At 33.7% G+C, this 5,511-nt stretch overlaps 1 non-coding gene across 1 annotated transcript; it reads right to left on the reverse strand.

The window, feature by feature from the left end:
- Positions 1-365: 365 nt before the first annotated feature.
- LOC111725432 lies at positions 366-427 on the reverse strand. The gene has a single exon (XR_002773497.1). It is a non-coding gene; the product is annotated as a U7 small nuclear RNA (small nuclear RNA).
- Positions 428-5,511: the final 5,084 nt, after the last annotated feature.

A 5,511-nucleotide genomic window follows, 5' to 3' on the forward strand; every position in this document is an offset into this window, starting at 1 on the left:
CTGCAGCTGTATCAGCAAATCTGTTGATATTTACCAATAGAAATTATGTTTCCTTTCTAGTTGTAATAAATATCCCAAAATATCATTTGTCAATACTTTGATGCTATCATTGATAATAAAAAAGTGATTGTATCTTATTATTTTATGTATTAAAAAATATATGTTAATTAAAAATATTTTGATAACTGTACCTTACTATATATAGTTTGCTTCTTGTAATCTTATGTATTTATGGATTTAGATGGAATATTCTGAGAAGAAGTTTGCCACCCAGACTTTTAAAGGGGTTGATGGCACAAAGACATTTTTATCCAGTTTTATGCTTACATCTTTTTGTGTGTGTTTTGGCAGGGGTGGGGTGGGGGGTGGGTCTTCCAGTAGAGACTGGAAAACCTGCTAGACAAATTCTAAAAGAGCTGTAACACTTATGCCTACATCTTAATCTTGGTCTACAGGGAATTAAAAACTCAAAAAGGGACAAAGGGATAAAAATCCCCAGATAAGACAAAAAGGAGAGTTTCAGAAAGAGGTTATGGACTGAGAATTTGAACAACAACAACAACAAATTGCAAATCATCCCACAGCACAAAAAAGTGTATGATATCATAAATGTGGTTTGGGCAAAGCAAATATTTCACCAGTCAAAATTAAATAGGCAAAGAAAGCTTTATTCAGGCCATTGCAATAGAGGAAAGAGACAGAAAACCCCACTGAAACCAAAAAGTTGGGAAGGCTTTTAAGAGCTGTAGTGAAGGAATCTTAAGACACTTATTTTTGCTAAGTGGCCTTACCTAGGGCAAAAGCAAACTTTCTCTTATCTTCCTGAGAAGAAGAAGTTTACAATGTGAAACCAGGCTACTCACTGTAGTTAGAGACATAGCCTCCCACAGAAACAGGGAGACAGGAGAGGTAGCCTCCCACAGAAACAGGGAGACAGGAGGGGGATCATCCTCCATGAATGTAAATCAAAGCAATGGCTCCCAGTCCTTGACAAAGACATCCCTCGGTTGTAAAACCTGTAAAAGGTTTTTAAAAAGATTTACATCTCAAAAGGGAAGTTAAAGAATTTACAATTCCATCATTAAATGCCTTCAGAAAACGGAAATCAGGGCCTAACGTCAGAAAGAAGCTTACCTCAAGTTTAGTCAAGCTGAAGAAAACAGTAAGTCCAATATTACTGTCTTTGTCAGCTCCTAACAGAATTAATTCTTCCTTTTAGCATAGAGTAAGACAGAACATTTCAAGTTTAGGTTTGTGGGAGAAAGAAAATGTATGTGTGTGTAAAATTTGGGATAATGCCCCAAGCTGTAAAATAAACATAAATTGGAATTGTATAGGAGCACAAGAAAAACAAAACGAAGAGCCATTGAAATGAGTTCTCACGATCAAGAAAGACTCAAGAAAATGTTGCTGGCTTATACTATATTTGATCAAATAAATTACTAAATAGAATGTAGGACTTTGTCAACAGACATAGGTTTTCTAGCAATCTATTTTTTTAAATTGCCATTTCCATTTTCGGTCTGTCTTCAAAAGATGTGATATGCCACTTAATTTCAATGTAACCACTTGGCATACCACCAAAAACCAGGTAACTCTAACGTCATTCTTGATTAAATAATCACCTTCTCAAGGCAACGCCCTGCAACCAGAATAGCACGCAATTCTAATTTCTAATCACGGAATCTAAAGGTAGCGGCTGACCACTCTGACACTCACTTAAAACCAGACTTCAGCTTTTTGACATTTCTTGATTATTCACATTCAGATTAAATCAGCTTCTTTTGTGGACTTGGGTATTTCTTGTTCTTCTTATTCCATGCTACATTTTTCACAAAAACAGTATTCCCTGATTACAATAACAGAATCAAGTAATAAATTAACAACTGAAATGAACTGAATGATTTTTTTTAAAAGCATCAGTAATTTGTGATGCAGTTAAGGGTCAGGAAAAATGTAAAATTACATATTTTTAAAATAAGTATGTGACATGTAACTTGTCATCTTATTTAACCTTAGGATTCCTGTCATTGTTATTATGATAATTATTTGATTCCAGCGAGAAGTAATAATTTTTTGATGCCTGACGACAAGCAAATTTAAACTTGAGCATCTTTGAACAAAGACCTTTGTTCCCCCTGTTGTCCAGAAACTAAAATCATCCACACTTCCAACTTGTTACTTTTGAGTAAGGACAAAGGTAGGCGTCTCTTTGAGACTAAAACTTTACATCATGAAATTTCTTTTCTTCTCTCAGAAAATTGCCCACTGCACAATGTAAGACAGAAAGGTGCAGGGAAAAGAGGCCCCAACTCTGTTTTGTGTTTTCTCAATGAAAATTAAGTTGTTGGTTTTTGGCCAAAAGGGGGCAGGCATTTCCAGGATAAAAGAAGATCTCTGCTTCAATTCAGGACTACAAATGGTTAAAGACCAGAAAAAGCTATCACAAACTCTGGGGCTCTGCTTCTGCAGAGAAAACTCCGGGGTACTTCTGATAAGAAAGATGTACCAGAGCTTCCTGACAGGAACAGAGTGAGCCTTTGTTAGTCCTGGACTTTTCTGTCACTCACTTATAGATAATATCAAGCACTGTGACAGAGACAAGGTGTATGTGACTCCTGCTCAGGCAATGGGGACTTCAAACCTCTAATTGAATTTCTCTCTGAGATAAAAAGGGTTTTAAAAAGTAACAATTTGTCAAGTAAAAATGATCTGCTAATTGTTGGAAATTTCTCACTTTTTAGATAATCTATCTTAGTTTTTTGCTTGTCTCATTACTCTTCTCCACAATATCCATGCACAGCTTCTTTACAATAGAGCAAAAAAGCATTTTTTTTGCTTTTAGAATGCTATTCATAAAAAATATTCATTTAAGTAGTAGTTAACATTGATAAGCCACTTAATAAAATATTATAAATGTTGTCTTATTGCCTAAGGATTCGCCTATGTCTATAATCACATTCACTTACACTTGTCAATGTCATTTATAACAATGTTTAAATTCTATACTGCCAATCAAAGTGCACAGTCGGAATGCACTATTTTCAAGGCATGTTGACTATATGTAGCTTTTCTTTTGCTGGAGGCATAGAAGGCATATGGCCTCTGTCTTCACCATCATCTGTGTAGCTCCAAATCCTTTCTGAAAATTGAAACTTGCTACTTTGCATACCTCTTTCTTTTCTCTCCTTTGTTTATTGATATGATTGAATTTATATTACCTTTAGACTACATGAAAATATAGGAAATAAAAATTGCAATTTCTTTGTTATTGTTAAGTACAGACAGAGGTAGGAGTTTTCTTGTGTTTGAAGATCCATTCATCACAGATAGAATAATGACTTCCGCTTTGTGTGAAAACTTATGTAAAGGCATCTTGTGCAAGTTTAATATCAGTGATGGTGGATGAGTCATTTTGTTTCATTGGGTAGGAGATAAGCACGATTACAGTTTAGAATAAATCATAAAACTACATCAAATAAACAAGGATTTATTTTTGTTTGATTTTGTCATACATAGTGTATTTCAAAAACAGTTCCTGAAAAGAGATAAATTCATGTGCTTACAAAAGTGAGAGTTTGCCACAGGTACTCTTAAGACAGGGTTACAAAAAAATAAATATAATGGATAGTGAAAGTTGGCTTTTATTTTTTCTTTGCATAGAATGCATTTTAGTGATCACTTATGAATCAATATATCAATCTATTAATTTTATCTGACTGTAAAGAAAATTACTAGTTGAATTTAGAACTAGATTTTTTAACTTATCTTTTCTTACAGGCCCAGAAAATGACATCTACTTTCTCTAGCTCTAGTGTAGATGAGAATCTGTCAGTCATGTTGCAAGATGTTTCATATCTAAGTGTATTTGTCAGGAAGTCCTCTTCAAGATCCACTGGAGTTATTCTGGGAAAGTGATTGATGTTAATCTTTTTGGAAATATCAAAGGTAAATACTAGGTCCAAGGATATGTGTACAAATTTGAAAAATAATGAATAAATTTTGGAATTATATTCTCAAGCCTCAAACAACTTAAAGGTAAAAAAAAAAAAGGATTTTTTTATACATTATTTTAGTATTTTTAACCGGTACAAAAATGAAAATGCTTTCTCTTTTACTCTTAAGAAGAAATTTATTTAGATGAGGCTGTGAAAAGAACTACCTTTCCAATGGTTTTCTTTCCAATATTTAAGGAAGAGATACGTCTTGCACTCCTCTCATCAAGGTAAAGATCTTTCACTACATCATCTAGTCCCCCTCTGACTATTCCAAAGTGATTTTGATTGCTTTCCAAATACTAAGGATAATAGATAAACTAAAAGTGTGTTTTTATTAACGTCGTAAGTGAACCTCAGGTTTTGTATTTTTGGGGAGGAGGTAGAGAGAAAAATACTGGGACATGATCAACACTTTTGTAAACAACCCAAACTCTTATGGAACAAATGCTTAAACAGAAAAAAAATTCAACCGTAGCCTGTATCACTGCTTTCTTTTTCATGTGTAAATCTATTTTTCACAACGTAAATTTATTTTAAAATAGAAATTTAATTTCCTACGTTCTTTTGTTATGTGAAGTTATCTATCAAGATAGCATACAAGGTTATGAAAGCTTTAAAATCTCAAAACTCTGCATTTTACATTTTCTTTTCATAATCTGCAGGAGGCATGCTTAGGTGAATGTTCTGCCCTCCCCTCTGCAAGTTTAGTACCATTTTAATTCAATTTTATAGATGGAGGAATGGAAACTTAAAGATGTTAGATAACATGGTCCACAGGTGATTTTGTTGATCATGAGTTCATCACAATCACATTTATTTTTAAGCACATTTCCATCTGCTGACTTTCTTAATAACTTCTTAACATAGGTGGAGAAATTAAAGTGGAAGGTTTGTCTTTTAACTAATACTGTGACTTCAGTCAAGTCTTTAACCTCACACCTTTAAAGTGTGAATTATGTTTCTCACTTTAAAAATGGGTATCTTAATAATAACACTAATAATAATGTTTTATCATTAAAAATCAATATATCTCAAAGTTATGTGTAATCTACAGTGTAAAGTATTTAAGTTAACCAATGATTCAGAAACATCCACAACTCCTATTCAACACTGGTTTAGGACCTTACATTAATGTAGGCCTGTATTCTAAATAGTTCATAGTCATCAGAGCAAAACCAGTCAACTTTATGTTATGATGACCTCAGCCCAGTTAGAAGCCATTTGTACATAGGCTTAGATTGACATGGAAACATAACAAATTGCTATAAAGTTCGTAGATTAAGAAATTTTTTTGTATTAGTTCATAGTTTCTATAGGTGAAAAGTCTGGATGCCACTCAACAGGGTCCTCTGCTCAGTATCTAACAAGGTTTACATTCAAATGTTACACAGGTTGCATTTTCATCTGAAGTTTTGACTGGGGCAGAATCTATTTCCTGATTGATTCAGGTTGTTCACAGTGTTTGGCCTAGTAATTAGTTGAGGGTCACTTTTAACTCCTATAGGCCACCCTC

Source organism: Otolemur garnettii, unplaced genomic scaffold (assembly GCF_000181295.1).
Source record: "Otolemur garnettii isolate 467f Iridium unplaced genomic scaffold, OtoGar3 scaffold00040, whole genome shotgun sequence".
Lineage (NCBI taxonomy): Eukaryota > Metazoa > Chordata > Mammalia > Primates > Galagidae > Otolemur > Otolemur garnettii.